General features: G+C 40.3%; 1 protein-coding gene across 2 annotated transcripts in view; it reads right to left on the bottom strand.

Annotated features, from left to right (window-relative positions):
- The window catches only part of LOC309644099 (uncharacterized protein), a 391,248-nt gene that overhangs the window by 307,588 nt on the left and 58,007 nt on the right, over window positions 1-25,653 (bottom strand). The gene's annotated exons all lie outside the window — the stretch shown is intronic.

Here is a 25,653-nt window from a genome sequence, read left to right as displayed (position 1 = left end):
ATCTGACCTATGTGTATACATGGGAAACCATTACCAAAATCAATATAATGAACATAGCTATCATCCCAAAAAGATTCTTCATGTCCTTTTGTAATCCAGGCTTGCCTCATCTTCTCCCCATCTCAAGTTATCTACTGATCTTCTTTCTACCACTATAAATTAGTTTGCATTTTCTAGAATTTGATATACATGAGAACAAATAGCATGTACCCATTCTGTCTTGATTCTTTCACTCTGGAAAATTATTTTGAGATTCATTAATATTGTTGCATGCACCAGTAATTTATTCTTTTTTATTACTGATAGTATTCTACTGTGTGGATATACCACAATTTAGTTATTCACCTGGCAATGGACATTTAGCCTGTTTCTAGGTTTGAGTTATAACACATAAAGCTTCTACAGACTTTTCTTGTAAGTCTTTGTGTGGATATATGCTTTCATTTCCCTTGAGTAAATACCTAGAAGTCAAATGACTGGATTGCATAATAGGTGTACACTTAACTTACTAAAAAACTACCAAATTTTTCCCAAATGATTGTACCAGCAGTTTATGAGAATTCCAGTTGCTCCACATCTTTGCCAACAGTTAGTAGTTAGTCTCTTTATTTTTAGCCATTGTAGTGTGAGTTGTGATTGTCATGTGGTTCTACTTGCATTTTCCTAATGACCAGTGATGTTAAACATCTTTTCATGTACTTATTTGTCATCCATGTATCTTCTTTGGTGAAGACTATGTGCAAATTTTTGCCCCTTTTTAAAATTGGATTGTCTTTTTACAATTGAGTGGGAGAAGTTTTTATACATTCTTCATAAAAATCCTTTGTAAGATATATGTTATGCAAATATCTTCTTACAGTCTATGGCTTGTCTTTTATTTTGAAGAATAAAGTTTTTAATTTTGGTGATTTTTCATTATTGAACTTTTATGTTTAAAATTTGTTCTTTTTTTGGACATATTTATAAAATCTTTGCCAAGCCCAAATGCACTAAGATTTTCTCCTATGTTTTCCCCTAAAAGTTTTGTAGTTTAGCTCTTGCATTTAGGTCTATGATCTATTTCAAGTTAATTTTTGTATACAGTGTGAGCTAAGGGTCAAGATCCATTTTTCTGCATATTGTGATCGTTCCAACACAATTGGTTGAAAAAGTCATTTCAACATTAAACTGCATTGAGCCTTATAGAAAATCAGTTGGCTAAATAAATGTGCATCTATATCTTCAGTCTCTATTCTGTTCCACTAATCTACACACATGTATGTATGTCAATGTTACATTTCCTTGATTACTGTCACTTTATAAGTCTCGAAATCAAACTCTGTTCCTCTTTTTTGAAGTTGTTTTGGTTATTCTAGATCCTATGCATTCCCATATAAACTTTGGTATCTGCTTATAAATATATAGAAAAAGAATACTGCTAGGATTTAATTGAAATTAATTGAAATCTATACATCAATTTGAAGAGAACTGACTTCTTGATGCTATTGTATCTTTACATCAATGAATATAGTTTACATCTCCAGTTATTTGTGCTTTCTTCGATGCTCTCAACAAAGCCCTTTAGTTTTCAGGGTACACAATTTTTGTCAAATTTATCCCTATGCATTTCACACATATTGTACTATTTTTAATACAGTTGTTTTTAAAATTTTCATTCTCTGATTGCTATTGTTGCATATATAGTAATGTATAGAATACATACAATTGATTTTTTGTATCAATCTTGTATCCTGAATAGTGAACTATTTGCTACATTCACTTATTAGTTCTTATAGATTTTTTTTGTAAATTCCTTAGAATTTTTACATAGATGATCATGTCATGTGCAGATAAAGTACATTTATTTCCAGTTTAGATGTTTATTTCTTTTTCTTGCATTAATGCAGTTGCTAGCTTCTCCCATACAATGTTGAGTGGAACTGGGGAAAGCAGACATTCTTGCTTTCTTTCTGATCTTCGGTGGAAAGCATTAATTCTTTCAGGATTAAGTATACTATTTGTTATAGGTTATTCATAGGTGCACTCTATCAGGTTAAGAAAGTCTGCTTCTGTTTCTAGTTTGCTGTAAGTTTTTATCATGAATGTCATATGCTTTTGCTGCATCAATTGAGGTGAACAGAGGGGTTTTTTTTTAGTCTGTTAATATGGTGAATAACACTGATTGATTTTTCAAATGTTGAACCAATCTTGCATTTTGGGGTTTAACCCCACTTGGTCATGATTCTTTTTATGTAGTGTTGAATATAATTAGCTAAAACTCAAAAATTTTCATCTATTTTTATAATGGACATTGGTCTACCAATTTTTTTTCTTGTAATATCTATCTCTCATTTTGGTATCAGAGTAATTCTGGCCTCATAGAATGAGTTGGTTTTTTAAATTTCATTCTCTGATTTTCTGGAAGAGTGTGCAGAATTGGTACCGTTTTTTTTTTTTCTTAAGTATTTCTAGAATTCACCAGTGAAGCCATTTGAACCTAGAGTTCATTTGTGGGAATTTTTTTTACCTACGAATTCAATTTCTTTAATAGACATAGGACTTTTCAAGTTATCTATTTCTTTTAGAATAAACTTTGGTAGTTTGTGTCTTTTGAAGAGCCTATCCATTTTATTGATAATTTATTATCAAACTCACAGTCATAAAATTGTTCATAATATTCCTGTATTTTACTTTCATGTTTGTAGAATCTTTAGTGATGTTCCCGCTCTTATTTCTGATATTGGCAATTTGTATTCTTTTTCTTTTTTTTTTTTCCTGCTCTATATGGTTTGGGTTATCAATTTTGTTGATCTTCTCAAGGGACCATATATTAGTTTCATTGATTATTCTTATTGTTTTTGTTTTCTGCTCTTATCTTTATTATTTTCTTTCTTAGGCTTACTTTGTGTTTCATTCGTTCTTTTTCTAGTTTCTAATGTTTCTAGTTTCTAGTTTCTAATGCTCCTCTAGAAGGGAGCATCTTCTAAAGCTTAGATCAGGGGCCAGCAAAAACTTTTTATAAGGAGTCAGATAATAATTATTTTAGGCTTTGAGATTCATATCATCTCTGTTGCAACTAATCAACTCTATTGTTATTGCTAAAAGAAGCCATGGACGATACATAAATGAATGAACATGGCTGTGTTTCAATAAAACTTTGTTTGTAAAAACAAGCAGCAGGTTCAATTTTGCCCATCTGCCGTAATTTGACAATTCCCAATTTACATCATCCATTTGAGATCTTTCATCTTTCTAATAGAGGCACTTAGTGCTATATATTTCCAAGTACTGTTTTAGATGCATCCCACAAATTTTGATTTGTCATGTTTTTATTTTTATTGGAAAATGGAGAATGTTTTGGTTGTCGACTATGAATCTGGTCTTTACTCTCCTTAATCACCACCACCTCTGTGGGCTCTTTACCGTAATGTCACTAACTGAAAGCAGGCTGGGCATGAAACCTCCACCACTGCTATTGAAGCTTCTCTACCCTCCTTTCTCTGGGCCCTGCATGTGAGGCAGTGTCAATTTCTAAAATTTTCAAAGATGCCCAAACCCCAGACCCCTTTCTAATCTTCCTTCTCCAATTATATCTCCTCCACCTCTTTTTTTTTTTTTTAACATCTTTATTGGAGTATAATTGCTTTACAATGGTGTGTTAGTTTCTGCTTTATAACAAAGTGAATCAATCCACCTCTTGAATAGAATGGCTTGATCCCTCACACCAACGAACCCCCTGCTCACATTATCCTGAAACACAAAGATTGCAAGTTGACTTATCCCTGAGGATGGATAGATGGGGGAAGGGACTGCATTCATTTAGGTCCCTGAGAAGGGGACATCTAAACACGAGTAGACATGCAAGAGACTGGTTGGAGAAGGGAGCAGGGGAATGAAGGGAGCATCTTCAGATTATGGTGCGGATCTGACAATTCTGAAAGGAAAGAGGGAAGGAAGGAGGACTCAGGAGGAAGGCCCTTGGACTGAAGCACAGTTTCAAGAAAGATTCTGCAAGGCCATTGGAAATACTCAAGCCAAATTCACCTGTTGGAGCAGTCCTGCATTTTGCTGAAACGGGCCTGCCTTAGCACCCGTGCTCTTCTTAGTCATTGGTTGGAAGCAGCCTTCAGGAAGTACGACCTTAGTGTGAATACAGTGGTAGATCCCATAAAGACCTCAGAAAGAATCTCCAAATTATCTACAGCAACTGAATTCTATGTCCTGTTAATAAAGGAAGTGAATGGAGAAAAGCAGATGCCTTTATTCCTTGTTGGCTTAGGGCTGCTGCACTAATCAAGAAGCAGATCTCACTCCTCTCACCATGAGTCACCGATGGAACCACACACCACTGAAAGGCCTTCCACACACTGACAATACTTGCCCTCCATTGCAAGGACACCTGTCAAAACAACACTTGACAGGTATATCTTGCCTTGTTCGGAACTGCATTAACCACAGAAAAATATACCTGCTCCAATAAAACACTCCAATGTTATTATAAAGGCCACTAAATGTACTTCTGGGCACTTTTTCAGCAAAATGTGCTAGCAGTGGTGTGTGCTGTTATGCACATCATAGCGATGAATTTCCTGACTGTTGCCCAATGGTAAGAGCCACTGAAGCATTAGAGGATGTGACCCACTCGGTGATGGGTGGGCATAAATTCTATGCCTGTGTTGGTGGCAACCTAGATTGGGTGATGTGTCTTTAAAGGCAGAGTCAGCCCAATGGACCTTTGAGTCTGCACTAAAGGATTAATAAAGCCAGAGTGGCAGAGACTAAACCAGCCAGAACACAAGCAACCTTGCACAACTTCTTCAGGAGCAATTTTCTCATATACCACAGCAAACCTCCTGGAGTTCCATAGGCAAAATGCCCCATTGGATAAACTGAGGCAGGGGAGTAAAACCAAAACCTAGCACCACACTCTCAACACCCTCTCCCCTTCATGGGTAAGCTATTAAGCCATATCGCTTCCTCTTTCAGCAGAGGTGTTATTATCTACGCACGGCCTGCAATATTCACTGAAGACCTAACAGGCTTTTGTTTCTGGCAATAAACACTGCCCCTTGGTCATTCAGACAGAAGCAGCTCAGAAATAGCTTTCAACGTTTGAAGGCTCTGTAGTTCCCCAGATGGGCATCTGCTCCCTGAAGCTGGGCTCTCTGAAGGTGTAGGGCGAGGCAGTACCTGTCCACACAGGTAGATCAGCCCAGGACTCTGACCAGCTCCTGGCAGAGGGCAGAGTGCAGAACTGCTTAAATAATTCCCAGGGCAATTTATCAATGGTGCCCCTGGGAGGCACTTTACCAAAGCACTCTAACCTGTAGAATTGACAGCATGCTATTTTAAAGACTATTTTTCCTATTTATTTAATTCCTTCATTTATTCATCACATACCTACTGAGGTCCTGCTCCATGCAAACCCTCTTCTAGGCACCTGGGATACAAGGACCAACAAGGGGCTGCTGAAATTGTCCAAAGAAACAGCGTGGTCCTGGATTAAGATCGTGGAAGCTGAAGGGAAGGGATGTGGGTGGATTTGAGAGATATTTAAGAAGAGTAAGACCGAGCCACCCCTGAGCACCTACCATAGCCAGGCGTATAGTTTGTCTTCAGCAAACTACAGTTTACATGGCTCACTGCAACATGAAAATATAGGAAATGCAGGGCCACTTGTTCTGAAAGCAGGAAAAGCTGTTCCCTTGTTCCTTACTCTCTCCATCTCTCTGGACTGCAGCATCCTTCCAGAGGCTCAGCAAGGCTAGTGGAAGGCCTCAAGACAAAGTTTTGTATGGGAGGAGACCCGCAGCTTACTGGCATGGGCCTGCCTTACAGATACTCCCATGGCAAGTGCTGTCTGTCACAGGTCCCACTCTGTGACTCAGTACCACACCCTTGCTCAGGTCCCTTCTGAGAGAAGAGGGTGGCTGAAGTTGCTGGGTCAAGACAAAGGAGTGAGCAGCTAAGAACCTGTCCTGGGGAGGTGGTGAGGGTGTGGGACCCCCAGCGTATCTCCATTGCTCCATTGGACTTCACTTACAAAACACAAGCTCAAAGATAATGTTATTAAGACCGTCAAGTCGGCAACCACAGAGCATTTAACCCCAAGTGCAGAGCTCTTCTGAACATAGGGTTTTGCCTTTTGCAGCTGCATTGGTCACACACCCACGAAGCTGGCTCTGGTGCCAGCCACCGTGTTGGACTCTATGATGCAAGAATGAATTAGATTCAATTCCCACTCACTCACTGTGATGGGGCAGGGAACTGTGGGATACTCCTGGGACTTAGGGGGTGATTTAACAGAGGAAGTGAGGTCGAACTGGAGCGTAAACTGTTATTAGCTGCAGGAGGAATGGGGAAGTGGAGGAGAGGAACCTTCCAGCATAAGGAACAGCAAGTGCAAAGGTCTAGAGGTGAGGCAAGAGAAAGCTGGGAATATCTGGGGAACTACAGCTGCTCCAGCTCAGAGTAACCACAGTGAAAATGGAGTGGGGGAAATGAGACTGGAGAGGCAAATGGGTAAAGGATCATGAAAAAGTCATTAAGAATTATTTTTTAATTTATCCTAAAGGCAAGGGGAAACAACTTAAAGAGTTTTAAGCTGAGACATGATCTAATTTGTATTTGTGCTTCAGAAATAATGCTCTGGAGGTTAAATTGGAGCAAGTTAGGTTTAGGAGCAAAAAGTCCAGCTCTGGGTTGAGTGTGGAAATAGTCCAGGTGAGAGAAGTCACAGTAGCCTGGAGTAGTCAGGTAGTGAGAACTGAAAAGAAAATATATCAATGCAGTGCAATGTGATAAGTCCACACAGGAGAAAGCACAGAGTGTTATGAAGGCCGAGAAGAAGGGTCCCAGGTTGGCTATGTCTACCCTGCCTCATGAGAAAGGAGTTGATGTTTGTGGGTAAATGGGAGCAGGCCGGGGATAAAGGGCTTCAGGCAGAGGAAACAGTAGAGGTGTGGAAATAAGGGCAGGCTGTCTTCTGAGGACTAAGCTTCCATATGGCTGGAACAGAGAGTGAAAGCAAGACTGGCCAGAGATGAGGATGGAGAAATGAGCGGCAGTCAGACACAGTGATTCAAGATCAGTCTTTGTGCCAAAGACAATGGGAAGCCAGAGATTTAAGCAAACTTCACTATGGAAAGATCACGTTGTCATATGTGCAGAAGCTGGACTGGAGTTGGGCAAGGCTGGAGGCAAGGAGCCAAGTTAGGAAACAGGTACCATAATCCAGGTCAAACATCCCAGTAGCCTGAACTAGGAAAGTGGCAGCGGGACTGGAGAGAAATTAAGAGGGTGACATTGTAAGAGCTGGCGGGCAATGGAACGTAATAGGTGAGAGAGAGGAGAGGGTCACAGAGGATGCCCACATTTCTGGACACTGTGTGGATAGTGCAGATTGTGGTCCCCTGAGCTAGGAACCACAGGGGGAGGAGCAACAGGGGAAGGGAGGAGAGGAAGAGCTCAGTTTTCCCCATGTTCTGCTGGAGCTGCTCCTTAGTCATTCAGGTGAGATGTTTGGTAGACATTGGGATGTAAGGATCTGGCACCAGGTATGGGCTTGGGTATGGGGTTGTTTTCAGCATATCTTTGGTAATGAAACCATGAGCGCGTGTGGGGTCTTTCCTACAATTCTAACCCCTAACAGGGGAGTAGCAGCCTCTCTGGATAAGAAGCACCATCACTCATGCTTTCAAGCAAATACTGGGATCACGTAGCCGAGGGGAGGCTGGAATGCAAGGCCCCAAAAATTCCTTCAGTTGAGCCTCTGAGTCATCGGCCTTTTCTACCATCTAACATTTATTTTCCCTTTCACATCATAAGAAATTTCAACTTAACTTTAGAGTCAGACACACTAATGCTAAGACATCAAATTATATTTCCTAGAAGACTGTGTGCTATCTCTTGCTATCTTCCAGGCTTCTCCTCCTCTTGGGGACCCCCCTCTTGGCACTTTTCTCATCCTCTTTGTACCCCCCAAAACCCTGATCTTCCAGCCTCTTCTATCTCCCTTCCCCACTAGCCTGCCTGCCCTCTTTTCCACCTGCCCTGGTAATTCCCATCATATATCTCTGTGACTGATGAGTAGGAAATTAATCAGAGTGCAGTCAGCTGTACCTTTGAATCGTAGACTCATTTTGAGTTGTCTTAATTGAACCATCTCCCTGGGAAAGATGAACTGTAGATAACAATCAGAGAGGCTTGAGCAAAGGGTAAAGGGGCGAGTCTTCTAAAATGAATATATGTCAAAGTCAGATGACAAGAACCTTAGGTTCACCTAAAATCATTCAGTCAGCTAGTCATCGCTCAACAGATGTTTACCATGCACCCCACACCCTGCTGGGATCTCCAGGAATTCAGGATCGTGGCAGTCTCTGCCCTCAAGCTATTTCTCTGCCTTTGTCTGAAGACAGCAGAAGACTATGCAAAAAGGGATGCGCTTGAACATCCTTCCTGTGACAACAAAGAAAGAGATCATGGGAGCTTCAAGATGGCGGAGGAGTGAGACGTGGAGATCGCCTTCCTCCCCACAAATACATCAGAAATACATCTACATGTGGAACAACGCCTACAGAACACCTACTGAACACTGGCAGAAGAACTCAGACTTCCAAAAAGGCAAGAAACTCCCCACGTACCTGGGTAGGGCAAAAGAAAAAACAGAGACAAAAGAATAGGGACAGGACCTGCACCAGTGGGAGGGAGCTGTGATGGAGGAAAGGTTTCCACACACTAGGAAGCCCCTTCGCGGGCAGAGACTGTGGGTGGCGGAGGGGAAGCTTCGCAGCCACGGAGGAGAGCGCAGCCACAGGGGTGCAGAGGGAAAAGCGGAGAGATTCCCGCACAGAGGATCAGCGCCGACCAGCACTCACCAGCCCGAGAGGCTTGTCTGCTCACTCGCCAGGGCGGGCGGGGGCTGGGAGCTGAGGCTCGGGCTTCGGTGCTAGCCGGGAGGGAGTCCGGGAAAAAGTCTGCAGCTGCCGAAGAGGCAGAGACTTTTTCTTGCCTCTTTGTTTCCTGGTGCGCGAGGAGAGGGAATTAAGAGCGCCGCCTAAACGAGCTCCAGAGATGGGCGCGAGCCGCGGTTATCAGCGCGGACCCCAGAGACGGGCATGGGACGCTAAGGCTGCTGCTGCCGCCACCGAGAATCCTGTGTGCAAGCACAGGTCACTCTCCACACCACCCCTCCCGGGAGCCTGTGCAGCCCGCCACGGCCAGGCTCCCATGATCCAGGGACAACTTCCCCGGGAGAACGCACTGCGCGCCTCAGGCTGCTGCAACGTCACGCCGGCCTCTGCCGCCACAGGCTCGCCCCGCATCCGTACCCCTCCCTCCCCCCGGCCTGAGTGAGCCAGAGCCCCCGAAGCAGCTTCTCCTTTAACCCCGTCCTGTCTGAGCGAAGAACAGACGCCCTCAGGAGACATAAATGCAGAGGCGGGGCCAAATCCAAAGCTGAACCCCGGGAGCTGTGCGAACAAAGAACAGAAAGGGAAATCTCTTCCAGCAGCCTCAGGAGCAGCGGATTAAATCTCCACAATCAACTTGATGTACCTGCATCTGTGGAATACCTGAATAGACAATGAATCATCCCAAATTGAGGAGGTGGACTTTGGGAGCAACGATATATATATTTTTTTTCCGTTTTCTCTTTTTGTGAATGTGTATGTGTATGCTTCTTTGTGTGATTTTGTCTGTATAGCTTTGCTTTTACCATTTGTCCTAAGGTTCTGTCTGTCCATTTTTCTGTTGTTGTTGTTGTTTTTTAGTACAGTTTTTAGTGCTTGTTATCATTGGTGGATTTATTTTTTGGTTTGGTTGCTCTCTTCTTTCTTTTTTTTAATTACTTTAAAAATTTTTTATTTTTAATAATTATTCTTTATTTTAATAACTTTTTATTTTATTTTATTTTTTCTTTCTTTCTTTCTTTCTTTCTCCCTTTTCTTCTGAGCCATGTCGCTGAAGAACAGGGTCTGGGTTCTCCAGCTGGGTATCAGGCCTGTGCCTCAGAGGTGGGAGAGCCGAGTTAGACATTGGTCCACCAGAGACCTCTCGGCTCCACGTAATATCAAACAGCAAAAGCTCTCCCAGAGATCTCCATCTTAATGCTAAGACCCAGCTCCACTCAACGAGCAGCAAGCTACAGTGCTGGACACCCTATGCCAAACACCTAGCAAGGCAGGAACACAACCCCACCCATTAGCAGAGAGGCTGCCTAAAATCATAATAATGTCACAGACACCCCAAAACACACCACTGGACGTGGTCCTGCCTACCAGAAAGACAAGATACAGCCTCAACCTCCAGAACACAGGCACTAGTCCCCTCCACCAAGACGCCTACAAAACCCACTGAACCAACCTTAGCCACTGGGGACAGACACCAAAAACAATGGGAACTACGAACCTGCAGCCTGCAAAAAGGAGACCCCAAACACAGTAAGTTAAGCAAAATGAGAAGACAGAGAAACACACAGCAGATGAAGAAGCAAGGTAAAAACCCACCAGACCAAATAAATGAAGAGGAAATAGGCAGTCTACCTGAAAAAGAATTCAGAGTAATGATAGTAAAGATGATCCAAAATCTTGGAAATAGAATGGAGAAAATACAAGAAACGTTTAACAAGGACCTAGAAGAACTAAAGAGCAAACAATGATGAACAACACAATAAATGAAATTAAAAATGCTCTAGAAGGAATCAATAGCAGAATAACTGAGGGAGAAGAACGGATAAGTGACCTGGAAGATAAAATAGTGGAAATAACTACTGCAGAGCAGAATAAAGAAAAAAGAATGAAAAGAATTGAGGACAGTCTCAGAGACCTCTGGGACAATGTTAAATGCACCAACATTTGAATTATAGAGGTCCCAAAAGAAGAAGAGAGAAAGAAAGATACTGAGAAAATATTTGAAGAGATTATAGTTGAAAACTTCCCTAATATGGGAAAGGAAAGAGTTAATCAAGTCCAGGAAGCACAGAGAGTCCCATACAGGATAAATCCAAGGAGAAACACGCCAAGACACATATTAATCAAACTATCAAAAATTAAATACAAAGAAAAAATATTAAAAGCATCAAGGGAAAAACAACAAATAACATACAAGGGAATCCCCATAATGTTAACAGCTGATTTTTCAGCAGAAACTCTGCAAGCCAGAAGGGAGTGGCAGGACATATTTAAAGTGATGAAAGGTAAAAAATTATAACCAAGATTACTCTACCCATCAAGGATCTCATTCAGATTCGATGGAGAAATTAAAACCTTTACAGACAAGCAAAAGCTATGAGAATTCAGCACCACAAAACCAGCTTTACAACAAATGCTAAAGGAACTTCTGTAGGCAGGAAACACAAAGGAAGGAAAAGACCTACAATAACAAACCCAAAACAGTTAAGAAAATGGTAATAGGAATATACATATTGATAACTACCTTAAATGTATATGGATTAAATGCTCCAACCAAAAGACATAGACTGGCTGAATGGATACAAAAACAAGACCCATATATATGCTGTCTACAAGAGGCCCACTTCAGACCTAGGGACTGAAAGTCACATACAGACTGAAAGTGAGGGGATGGAAAAAGATATTCCATGCAAATGGAAATCAAAAGAAAGCTGGAGTAGCAATTCTCATATCAGACAAAATAGACTTTAAAACAAAGACTATTACAACAGACAAAGAAGAACACTACATAATGATCAAGGGATCAATCCAAGAAGAAGATATAACAATTGTAAGTATTTATGCACCCAACATAGGAGCACCTCAATACATAAGGCAACTGCTAACAGCCATAAAAGGGGAAATTGACAGCAACACAATCGTAGTAGGGGAATTTAACACCCCGCTTTCACCAATGGACAGATCATCCAAAATGAAAATAAACAAGGAAACACAAGCTTTAAATGACACATTAAACAACATTGACTTAATTGATATTTATAGGACATTCCATCCAAAAACAACAGAATACACTTTCTTCTCAAGTGCTCATGGAACATTCTCCATGATAGATCATATCTTGGGTCACAAATCAAACCTTGGTAAATTTAAGAAAATTGAGATCGTATTAAGTATCTTTTCCAACCACAATGCTATGAGACTACATATCAACTACAGGAAAAGATCTGTAAATAATACAAACACATGGAGTCTAAACAGTACACTACTTAATAACCAAGAGATCACTGAAGAAATCAAAGAGGAAATAAAAAAATACCTAGAAACAAATGACAATGAAAACACGACGACCCAAAACCTATGGGATGCAGCAAAAGCAGATCTAAGAGGGAAGTTTATAGCAATACAATCCTACCTCAAGAAACAAGAAACATCTCAAATAAACAACCTAAACTTACAGCTAAAGCAATTAGAGAAAGAAGAACAAAAAAACCTCAAAGTTAGCATAAGAAAAGAAATCATAAAGATCAGATCAGAAATAAATGAAAAAGAAAAGAAGGAAACAATAGCAAAGATCAATAAAACAAAAACTCTTCTTTGAGAAGATAAACAAAATTGATAAACCATTAGCCAGACTTATCAAGAAAAAATGGGAAAAGACTCAAATCAATAGAATTAGAAATGAAAAAGAAGTAACAACTGACACTGCAGAAATACAAAGGATCATGAGAGATTAAACTAAGCAACTCTATGCCAATAAAATGGACAACCTGGAAGAAATGGACACATTCTTAGAAAAGCACAACCTTCCGAGACTGAACCAGGAAGAAACAAAATATAAACAGACCAATCACAAGCACTGAAATTGAGACTGTGATTAAAAATCTTCCAACAAATAAAAGCCCAGAACCAGATGGCTTCACAGGCGAATTCTATCAAACATTTAGAGAAGAGCTAACACCTATCCTTCTCAAACTCTTCCAAAATATAGCAGAGGGAGGAACACTCCCAAACTCATTCTATGAGGCCACCATCACCCTGATACCAAAACCAAAGATGTCACAAAGAAAGAAAGCTACAGGCCAATATCACTGATGAACATAGATGCAAAAATCCTCAACAAAATACTAGCAAACAGAATCCACCAGCACATTAAAAGGATCTTACACCATGATGAAGTGGGGTTTATCCCAGCAATGCAAGGATTCCTCAATATACACAAATCAGTCAATGTGATACACCATATTAACAAATTGAAGGATAAAAACCATATGGTCATCTCAATAGATGCAGAAAAAGCTTCTGACAAAATTCAACACCCATTTATGATAAAAACCCTCCAGAAAGTAGGCATAGAGGGAACTTACCTCAACATAATAAAGGCCATATATGACAAACCCACAGACAATATCATTCTCAATGGTGAAAAACTGGAACCATTTCCACTAAGATCAGAAACAAGACAAAGTTGCCCACTCTCACAACTATTATTCAACATAGTTTTGGAAGTATTAGCCACAGTAATCAGAGAATAAAAATAAACAAATGGAATCCAAATCGGAAAAGAAGAAGTAAAGCTGTCACTGTTTGCAGATGACATGATACTATACATAGAGAATCCTAAAGATGATACCAGAAAACTACTAGAGCTAATCAATGAATTTGGTAAAGTAGCAGGATACAAAATTAGTGCACAGAACTCTCTTGCATTCCTATACACTAATGATGAAAAATCTGAAAGAGAAATTAAGGAAACATTCCCATTTACCATTGCAACAAAAGAATAAAATACCTAGGAATAAACCTACCGAAGGAGACAAAAGACCTGTATGCAGAAAACTATAAGATGCTGATGAAAGAAATTAAAGATGATACAAACAGATGGAGATATATACTATGTTCTTGGATTGGAAGAATCAACATTGTGAAAATGACTATATTACCCAAAGCAATCTAAAGATTCAATGCAATCCCTATCAAACTACCAATGGCATTTTTCACAGAACTAGAACAAAAAATTTCACAATTTGTATGGAAACACAAAAGACCCCGAATAGCCAAAGCAATCTTGAGAATGAAAAACGGAGCTGGAGGAATCAGGCCCCCTGACTTCAGACTATACTACAAAGCTATAGCAATCAAGACAGTATGGTACTGGCACAAAAACAGAAATATAGATCAATGGAACAGGATAGAAAGACCAGAGATAAACCCACACACATATGGTCACCTTATTTTTGATAAAGGAGGCAAGAATATACAGTGGAGAAAAGACAGCCTCTTCAATAAGTGGTGCTGGGAAAACTGGACAGCTACATGTAAAAGAATGAAATTAGAACACTCCCTAACACCATACACAAAAGTAAACTCAAAATGGATTAAAGACCTAAATGTAAGGCCAGACACTATAAAACTCTTAGAAGAAAACATAGGCAGAACACTCTATGACATAAATCACAGCAAGATCCTTTTTGACCCCCCTCCTAGAGAAATGGAAATAAAAACAAAAATAAACAAATGGGACCTAATGAAACTTAAAAGCTTTTGCACAGCAAAGGAAACCATAAACAAGACCAAAGGACAACCCTCAGAATGGGAGAGAATATTTGCAAATGAAGCAACTGACAAAGGATTCATCTCCAAAATTTACAAGCAGCTCAATATCACAAAAACAAACAACCCAATCCAAAAATGAGCAGAAGACCTAAATAGACATTTCTCCAAAGAAGATATACAGATTGCCAACAAACACATGAAAGAATGCTCAACATCACTAATCATTAGAGAAATGCAAGTCAAAACTACAATGAGGTATCACCTCACACCAGTCAGAATGGCCATCATCAAAAAGTCTACAAACAATAAATGCTGGAGAGGGTATGGAGAAAAGGGAACCCCCTTACACTGTTGGTGGGAATGTAAATTGATACAGCCACTATTGAGAACAGTATGGAGGTTCCTTAAAAAACTAAAAATAGAACTACCACATGACACAGCAACCCCACTACTGGGCATATACCCTGAGAAAACCATAATTCAGAAAGAGTCATGTACCATAATGTTCATTGCAGCACTATTTACAATAGCCAGGACATGGAAGCAACCTAAGTGTCCATCCACAGATGAATGGATAAAGAAGATGTGGCACATATATACAATGGAATATTACTGTGCTGAGTACAGCCATAAAAAGAAACGAAATTGAGTTATTTGTAGTGAGGTGGATGGACCTAAAGTCTGTCATATAGAGTGAAGTAAGTCAGAAAGGGAAAAACAAATACCGTATGCTAACACATATATATGGAATCTAAAAAAAAAGAAAAAGGTTATGAAGAACCTAGGGGCAGGACAGGAATAAAGATGCAGATGTAGAGAATGCACTTGAGGACATGGGGAGGGGGAAGGGTAAACTGTGACAAAGTGAGAGAGTGGCATGGACATATATACACTACCAAATGTAAAATAGATAGCTAGTGGGAAGCAGCTGCATAGCACATGGAGATCAGCTTGGTGCTTTGTGACCACCTAGAGGGGTGGGATAGGGAGGGTGGGAGGGAGACGCAAGAGGGAGGAGATATGGGGATATATGTATATGTATAGCTGATTCACTTCGTTATAAAGCAGAAACTAACACACCATTGTAAAGCAATTATACTCCAAAAAAGACGTTTAAAAAAGAAAAGAAAGAGATCATGGGCTGAGAAAGTGGCCCAGGTGTGAAAACCCTCTTAGCATGGGTTAGTTTCACCTGCTAGAAAGAAGCAAAGGAGATTGCAGCAGACACTGGGTTGTTATTTTCCAAACTGTTTCTCTTCTTTTGCCAGACAGAGCTGCCAGGCTACATTTCCCACCCTCCCTTGCAGTTGGATGTATGAGAGTTCTGTCCACTTGGTTCCGCTGGTGCCTGTATATTCAGGCCAATCCTCCTCCAGTTAGGGTGATGTGACCCACTCAGCACTCTAGCCAGTGTCTCCCTCTCATTGGCAGAAGCAGTGCCCAAGTGAAGTCAAGTTGATCTGCAAATTCCATTCCCAGCTATTTCAAGGAGAAAATGAGCCCATTCCACTTCCTGGATAAAGGAAAGTTAAAAAGCAGAATCTTCAGGCAGTAGAGCCAGGGTACTTGGCCTCCCTCAAAGTCCTGCTCAGAAGTCTCTGATTATTCAAAATCAGAAAGGACAGAGGCCAAATTCAACTAAAACTAAATTCCGGTCAGTGTCTGCACTCAGGAAGAATAATTAGCAAAGACAATCAGGCATTGTTTATCCTTCTATAACAAGAAAAAATCATTGGTTACCTTCAGCAAGTCTATGTATCACCATTCTAGATGTCAGTCCTAGAGAATACTAATTTAGGTTTGGGCTCCTGCTATGAAATGCAACCCAGCTGATATTCAAACATGCATAAACATCATCATTTGCTAATAATGGCTAATGGCTTTAATCACAGAATAAAACAAATCAATAATTAACCTTAGCAGTAGAAGTGCAACTTGGATTCAAAAATAATTAATTCACTAATGGTTCTTGCTGCTATTAGTACATATACATCAAGGTAAATATGCAGAAATGTGCCCATTTCCAGGTAGTTAATCTATTCATAAATATTCAGATTATGACTCCAATTAGGATATGAAGGTGGGTAATAAATAATACATCCACCAAGTTTTCTCTAATCTATTAAGAAAGCTATAAGCTTACATGTCAAAACATTTATTTACCACCTTATCCCCGTTATATACCAGGTCTGTGCCAGAAGCAGGTGGTAGAGAACAATAGAGCAACATTAAAATAAAACATTGGGCTTGCCTGGTGGCGCAGTGGTTGAGAGTCTGCCTGCCAATGCAGGGGACACGGGTTCGAGCCCTGGTCTGGGAAGATCCCACATGCCGCGGAGCAACTGGGCCCGTGAGCCACAATTACTGAGCCTGAGCGTCTGGAGCCTGTGCTCCGCAACAAGAGAGGCCGCGATAGTGAGAGGCCCGTGCACCGCGATGAAGAGTGGCCCCCGCTCGCCACAACTAGAGAAAGCCCTCACATAGAAACGAAGACCCAACACAGCCAAAAATAAATTAATTAATTAATTAATTTTTTAAAAAATAAAATAAAATAAAACATTAATGCCAATCTTTCTCAAACTCTTTCAAAAAATTGAACAGGAGGGAACACTCCAGAAACTCATTTTACAAGGTTAACATTACCCTGATAACAAAGCTAGATAAGGACATTACAAGAAAAGAAAACTACAAGCCAAATCCCTGATGAATATAGATGCGAAAACTCACAACAAAATACTAGCAAACCAAATTCAACAGCACATTAAAAGGATCATACACCATGATCAAGTGGGATTTAACCCTGGCATGCAAGAATGCTTCAACATATGCAAATCAATAAATGTGATACACCACATTAACAGAATAAAAGATAAAAATAATGATCATCTCAACAGATGCAGAAAAAGCATTTGATGAAATTCATTATCCTTTCAGGATAAAAAACTCCCAACAGGGGCTTCCCTGGTGGCGCAGTGGTTGAGAATCTGCCTGCCAATGCAGGGGATGCGGGTTCAAGCCCTGGTCTGGGAAGATCCCACATGCCACGGAGCAACTCGGCCCGTGAGCCACAATTACTGAGCCTGCGCGTCTGGAGCCTGTGCTCCGCAACAAGAGAGGCCACGATAGTGAGAGGCCCGCGCACTGCGATGACGAGTGGCCCCCACTTGCCACAACTAGAGAAAGACCTCGCACAGAAACGAAGACCCAACACAGCCATACATACATACATACATACATACATACATACATAAAAAAAAAGAATGTAAGCAGACAAGAATCTCATTAAAATTAAAAAAAAAAAAAAAAAACTCCCAACAAACTGGGTATAAAAGGAGCATACTTCCACATAATAAAGGCATATATGGTGAGTCCAAACCTAACACCATACTCAACAGTGAAAGGCTGAAAGCTTTTCGTCTAAGATCAGGAACAAGACAAGGGTGCCCACTCTTACCACTACTATTCAAAATAGTAATAGAAGTCCTAGCTAGAGCAATCAGGCAAGAAAAAGAAATAAAAGGCATCCAAATAGTAAAGGAAAGATTAAAATTGTCTCTGTTTGCAGATGACATGATGCTATATACAGAAAATCTTAAAAGACTCTATCAAAAAACTGTTAGAACTAACAAATAAATTCAGTAAAGTTGTGGAATATAAAATCAACATACAGGGCTTCCCTGGTAGCACAGTGGTTGAGAATCTGCCTGCCAATGCAGGGGACATGGGTTCGAGCCCTGGTCTAGGAAGATCCCACATGCCGCGGAGCAACTAGGCCTGTGAGCCACAACTACTGAGCCTGCGTGTCTGGAGCCTGTGCTCCGCAACAAGAGAGGCCGCGATAGTGAGAGGCCCACGCACTGCGATGAAGAGTGGCCCCCGCTTGCTGCAACTAGAGACAGCCCTCGCACAGAAACGAAGACCCAACACAGCCAAAAATAAATAAATTTTCAAAAAAATCAACATACAAAAATCAGTTGTGTTTCTACATACTAACAACAAACTATCTGAAAAAGAATTAAAGAAAATAATATCATTTACAATAGTACCATCAAAAACAATAAAATACTTAGGAATAAGTTCACCCAAGGAGGCAAAAGATTGAAACACTGAAAACTATAAAACATTTATGAAAGAAACTGAGTAAAACACAAATAAGTGGAAAGATAGCCTGTGCGCATGGATTGTAAGAGTTAAAATGTCCATACTACCCAAAGCCATCTATAGATTCAATGCAATCCCTATCAAAATTCCAATGGCATTTTTTACAGAAATAGAAAAAACAATCCCAAAATTCATATGGAGCCGCAAAAGACCCTGAATATCCAAAGCAGTCCTGTGAAAGAAGAACAAAGCTGGAGGCATCACACTTCCTAATTTCAAACTATGTATACTACAAACCCATATTAATCAAAACAGTATGATACTGGCATAAAAACAGACACACAGAACGATGGAACAAAATAAAGAGCCCAGAAACAAATTCACGCATATACAGTCAACTAATATTTGATGAGGGAACCAAGAATACTCAGTGGATAAAGGATAGTCTCTTCAATAAATGATGCTGGGAAAACTGGATTTTCACATGCAAAAGAAGAAAATTGGACCCCTATTTTACATCACTCAAAAATTAACTCAAAAGAGATTAAAAATTTAAATGTAAGACTCAAAACTGTAAAACTGCTGGAAGAACATGGGGGAAAGCTCCTTGGCATTGGTCTTGGCAATGATTTTTTTTGGATATGACATCAAAGCACAAGCAACAAAAGCAAAAATAAACAAGTGGAACCACATCACACTAAAAATCTTCTGCACAGCCTAAGAAATAATCAACAAAATGAAAAGGCAATGTATGAAATGGGAGAAAATATTTGCAAATCATATACCTAAGAAAATATTTGCATATTAAATATTTGCAAACTCATACAATTCAATAGGGAAAGAAAAGGTAATCCAATTTAAAAATGGGCAAAGGACCTGAACAAACATTTTTTCCAAAGAAGACATACAAATGGCCAACAGATACATGAAAAGGTTCTCAACATCACTAATCATCTGGGAAATGCAAAGCAAAACCACAATGAGATATCAATCACCTCACACCTGTTAAAATGACTATTCTCAAAAAGACAAGAGATAACAAGTACTGACAAGGATGTTTAGAAAAGGAAACCCTTATGCATTGTTGGTGGGAATATAAATTGCTACAACCACTACAGAAAACAGTATGGAAACTGCTCAAAAATTTCCAAATAGATCTACCATATGATCCAGCAATTCCACTTCTGAGTATATAGCTGAAGGAAATAAAATAACTATCTCAAATAAATATCTGCACCCCATGTTCATTGTAGCATTAGTCACAATAGCCAAGACATATAGACAACCTAAGTGACCACTGATGCATGACTGAATAAAGAAAATGTAGTGTGTGTGTGTGTGTGTGTGTGTGTGTGTGTGTGTGTACACAATGGAATATTATTCAATCATTAAAAAATAGGAAATTCTACCATTTGCAACAACATGGATGGACCTTGAGGGCATCAAGGTAAGTGAAGTAAGTCAGACAAAGAAAGATAAATACTGGATGATCTCACTTATATGTGGAATCTTAAAAAACCAAACCCGTAAAAACAGAAAAAAGACTGGTGGTTGCCAGAGGCTGGGAGGTGGTGAAAATGGGAAAATATTGGTCAAAGGGTACAAATTTCCAATTACAATATGAGTAAGTTCTGGGAATCTAATGTATAGCATGATAACTATAGATAACAATTCTGTATTATATACTTGAAAGTTGCTAAGAAAGTAGCAATGTTTTCACCACAAAAATACAAACAAACGAATAAAAACGGTTACTATGTGAAGTGATAAATGTGTTAATAAACCTTTTTGTGATAATCACTTTGCAAAATATGCATATATCAAATCATCACACTGTACATCTTAAATGTATGCTATGTTATATGTCAAATATATCTCAATAAAGCTAGGGGACAAAATTGGTTAGAACCAAATCCTGGAGAACCTAGAATGAGAATATGAGAATTTGTTGTATTTGGAAAACATGAAGTGCCTTTGCCTATCTAGATCTTAGGAAAAGGGCTGACATTAACCATCTGTGTTAGAGTGATCAGTCTGATGTAGAGATGAGAAAGGATTCGCTAGGAGCAGTTCTGGAGTCAGGGAGTCTAGAGCCATAAGCTCTAACAGAAGCAGTGTGAACGGAAAGGAGGGGACAGGTTAGGGGATATTTAGGAAGTGATGCCATGGGACTTGGTGACTCATTGGTTATAGGAAATAAGAAGGGGGAGAGACTCAGATGAGCCCATGTATATGACAGGTATACCAGGTCACCACAACTGACATTCAGTGTCATCATGATGGAAAAATACTATAATAACATCTTGACAGACAGGTACTTCATGTCATAGTGACAGACAGGTACCATCTATCATGATGACACACAAGTATACCAATTATTATGTCAGGGATACCATGTCATAGTGACAGATATGAAATCTTTTGCATTGTCTTTATAGACAACCTACCATGGCATGACCATGGCACACATTTATCATGTCTTCATCACATAGAGACACAATGGATCAACATGAGAGAGAGAAATAGGCCGTTGTATGCAAACAACACCTTAGCAACTAGAAGACACATAAAAGTGGTGTGACAAATTTACTGTGCTATTGTTATAAGTGAGCTTGATAGCTTCCACTATGACGAAAGTGATACTATACCTGTACATTGTTATAAAGCTTAGTGATGGCTTTAAACGATGGAGAAGTTTTGCATTTTGCTCAAACAGTCCTTATAATAAATGCTGAGAACTCTTTACACCGATTAGAAGTCCCTGTGATGACTGGTGTTACCATCATCTGGTGCCACCTCTCCACGGAGGTAGCAGCCAGAAGGGAAACTAAGCTTCTCTAGAATAGACACCGAGTGTTTTTCACTACTTTATTTACTCTTTTTGTTTTTTAGATATTACGTAGCATTTACTATGTGCCAAGCACCATTTTAAGTGCTTTTAAATTCTAACTTGATCCTTATAACAATCCTGTGAAGTAGGAATATTATTTCCATTTTACTGATAAAGAAAATGAGGCATGAAGAGGCCATTGAAGCTAGTGGGTGGTGAAATTGAGATTCAAACCCAAGCAGCTGGTCCAAGCTCTTTTTTTATCCTGGGATCCAAGCTCTTTTTTTATCCAGGGATCTAAGCTCTTAACCTCTACATGAATGCTGCCTAGGCATCTGTTGGGATGCTTTTAGTTGTAAGTAATAGGACTCATCTCAAACTGGCTTAAACATTAAAAGGGATTTATTGGCCCCCATAACAGAATTAAGTGTGGCTTCAGGCAAAACTTTATTCAAAGGCTTAAGGGATGTGACCAGGACCTGAGTTCTAACTCTCAAATTCTCAGCTAAAGTTTTTTGGCCTTGGCTCTATCCTCAGCAACGTCTCCCTGATCGTTACCAGATGGCTACTCATGCTCCCTGGATGTGTTTCCAGGTTATAATCCAGAGGAAGAGAGAGGTCCACATACCTGATATCTCAAACAAAAGTCTTTGGGTTGACTCCTGATGACCTTTGATGACCTGAATTAGGTCACAGGACCCTCACCAAATTAATCACTGTGACTAGCTGCTGGGAGGATGGTGTGGTATTGATCGGGTTCACCGATCCAGTTAATCAGGGGCACACTTACAGCTGGAGATAGACGCAACCCCTTCTAAACTACATCCATAGAAAATTTCCTTTTGAAAGAAGAAATGAGGGGACTAAATCCTGAGGAGGAAACCAATAAGTGTCCATTATATGATCTTATCCCCACCACCTAGATTAGCACGTGGCACAAAGTGTTCAGGGAATGTTTGCTATCTGGATGGGTGGGATAGATGGATGGATGTATGGATGGATGGATGGGTGGATGGATGACGGATGGATGGAAAACTCATGATTAGGAGAGAAGAGTTACACTGGTACATCTTCCAACCTTCACAAACTCCAAATTAGTTACCAGGAAGAGTTACATGGATCATGGGACCAGAGGACAGATGGGCTGACTAAGACATGTTTTCCTCCCAGAAATCACAACTTTGTCAGCATCTCTTCAGTGATTATGATTAGGCTATTGTTTTCGGTGACCATTTTGACACTTGAACTTGATATAGATTTATTCGCATCACTTTGGGGTCCTTAGTGAGTCTAACTCTTCTGGGATTCATGGATTATAATGTAAGTCTCAACTGTCTCTACCCTTGAGCAACCCTGGTCCTTGAGTACATCCTATCGAGAAAGTATTGCATTCCCACCTCTACTTGAAAATCTTCTGGATCTGGTTTAAGTGTGTTTTAAATGATTCATTCTGGAACACTTGGCATGTCATTGAGGAAGGAAAACATACCGCTCGTTAATGGAAAATGTTGGATTTCCTCATTTCCAGCAAGGAATATGAAAGGTCAGGACTCACTCCATCCTAGTCCCCTTAAATAAATCAGCCCACCTGTGCAAATTGAGCCTAGAAATAATGAAAGCCCCTTCAGGTATGAGCACTACAGTGACCCTGCTTCCTTGATGTCCCTCTCCCATGCCCCAGCCCCACGAGGCATTGCACCTTGACTCCCATGGTTTCCTTGGAGCTAACTGACGGACAACACATTTAGACTCAATTGTCAACTTTGACTCCAGCACCCCCTATAAGAGACAACTTACCTACCGTCTTGACACTTCCACTTCCACTCCCACCCTAGGCCCAGCGGGACCTGAGCTCTGGTCTGTGTCAAGAGCTAAGTGACAGCCCACTTCTGTGACAGGGACACAAAGCTATTCTTATTGAAAAACTAAAGAAATTCAAAGGGAGAAGGGGGTGGGAGAGGGATGGATTGGGAGTTTGGGATAAACAGATGCAAACTACTATATATAGAATGGATAAACAACAAGTTCTACTGCCCACATTATGGGCAGTGGTCTTGTCAGACCACCTCTGAGTATCTTTCATAAGTTAGTTATCCAGTGAACGTCTGTCTTTTGAAATGTTGGATCAGCCCTTTCTTTGAGAAACTCACCAGATGGATCAATGTGCTCCCGTGCTCAGAGGCACATAGTCTGTCTACGAAAATCCAGGGCAGGGATGAGCAAAGCCAGTTAGAAGCCCCTTGTCTGTAAGAGTCACAGTTTGTCTTTCCAAATGCAAGGAAAGGGAAGCAGTAATGTTTGGTCAGTTCTAAAGTAACATCAGCCAATTAATCACAGGGTGCCCAGTGTAAGGTCAGAAGTCAGCAAAACCAAATTTCCAAACAAAGTTGCAATACATTTGAAGAAGCAATGTTTAAAATCTCCCAAGATGAAAATAGCTGAAGAATGATGTTTTAGGAACTCAGATTTAACTCAGCAAGTGACAGTTCAGCAAGATGAGATGTGAGCTGGGCAGTAAGACAAGGGGATGAGCTCATCCTCAGGCCACCCACAATCTGACCCAACCTGCTGCAGGCAAGCGAGGTGCAGGCTCAGACTGGGTTTTTAAAAGGTAGAGAGAAATGGATGTGACTCGGCTGACCCCAGGGTCCAGAGCAAAGGCTTACTTGGACATCTAATGCGACTGGTTCCGGATAAGACATGGTTTTGAGATGAGGGGGAGGAAGCCAAAGAGGAAGGATAGAAATGCAATTTGTAAAATCTTTGTATTGTGATAAAAATCCAATACAGTTGGACTGAGTGAGGGCTTGAAATTTCATCAGTTCTATGAACCATCCCCAGGGTGCAGGGAAGGGTCTGGGTTTTACCATGGCAAAGAGTCAGCGATAAAAGAACTGTCCTGCAGTCCGGGCAGAGCCAAGCTGACATTTCAGCCCAAGATGCATTCCTTTTAAGGGCCAGGATTTTAAGGAATGTGCTTTTCATCCGCTCCCACGAGCTCACACAGGCAAAGCCAAGGCAGAAGGAGCTGTGTGCGCAGTGAGACGTGTTTTTCTCATTACCCTTAGATGCCTTTCAAGCCTTGCTCACCAACTCCTCCCTCCTGGCACTTTTCCCAGGCAGAGGGGGCTTGGCTGGAGGGCTGTCGAGGGGAACACACTTTGGAAGGAAGGTGAAAGGAAATGTTTTTCAAGTCTGGCTATCCTGAGGACTCGCTGAATATCATCTGGTCAGGTTTATGATGAGTGTGTACGTCAAGGGGAGGGTGCTGTCCTTCCCCAGAAATCCACAGATCTGCCCTCTGATGTGTAAAAAGCTCAAGTCTGAGTGTCACTTACAGTGACCTGCCATGCATGCGTGCATCCATTCATTTACCAAATTCATTTACCAAACAGTTCTCAAAAAATTTCTCTTTACCCAAATGCACACAAAGGAAATAGTGTCAGTCCTAAAGCCACATCTCAAACAATCACAGAGCAACCACTAGTGATGTTTTTCTGGTCATGGGCTGCAATGCTTTGCTAAACTCTGCTATCATCGCTTCCTGGGGTAAAAGAAGGGGAATGGGCATTTGGAAGACTACAGATGACCAAGTCCATATTTTAGTGTTCTCAGCTAATCAATCAATAAACAGAAATTGAACATTGCCTAAGGGTCTACTAATCAGAATATATTTCTGGTTAAACTGGAAACATGGATTTGGGATATGAGATTTTACTTTATAGACAAGTTAGATGGGTATGTCCCAATGCAGAATACTGGTCATCAAAAAGCCAAAGTCATTTCAAACCTTCAGGGCACAATAGAATCTCCAGAATGAGTTTATTGGTGAACATTTATTTCTATTGCTCAGTTCAAACTGAACTTTTGCATTATAACAATAGGGGTCCATTTTATCTTGAGTGTTACAATATTCAGCCACAGAGATGAAAAAGAAATCTCCAGGTAATTTGACAAGTGATTTCTGCATAGATACCAAAATTACATACAAAAGTAAAGTCTAAGAAAGCATTGAAACTAGCCAGAATGTCTTAGAAGCCCTTAATCTACTTAGCAGAAGTACTCACTAAGGACAGTGTCCAAAGTGTATGCATTTTTCCAGTCTCTAAGTTATTTCATAAATATCATTTGTGTTTCGTAGCACAACAACGGTTGATATCAATACAGTAGTTATTCCCACTCAAAGTTATATGGCTTTTGAGGCAGACACTATACAGTTTTTTGGTCTTTGTAAACAGAATTTTGAATACCGAAAGACATAAACCATGCTTATGAACACAT

This window comes from Balaenoptera physalus (genome assembly GCF_965194825.1).
Source record: "Balaenoptera physalus genome assembly, chromosome: 15".
Classification (NCBI taxonomy): domain Eukaryota; kingdom Metazoa; phylum Chordata; class Mammalia; order Artiodactyla; family Balaenopteridae; genus Balaenoptera; species Balaenoptera physalus.
Note: the sequence above shows the minus strand (reverse complement) of the source record. Positions and strands in the feature narration are given on the sequence as shown.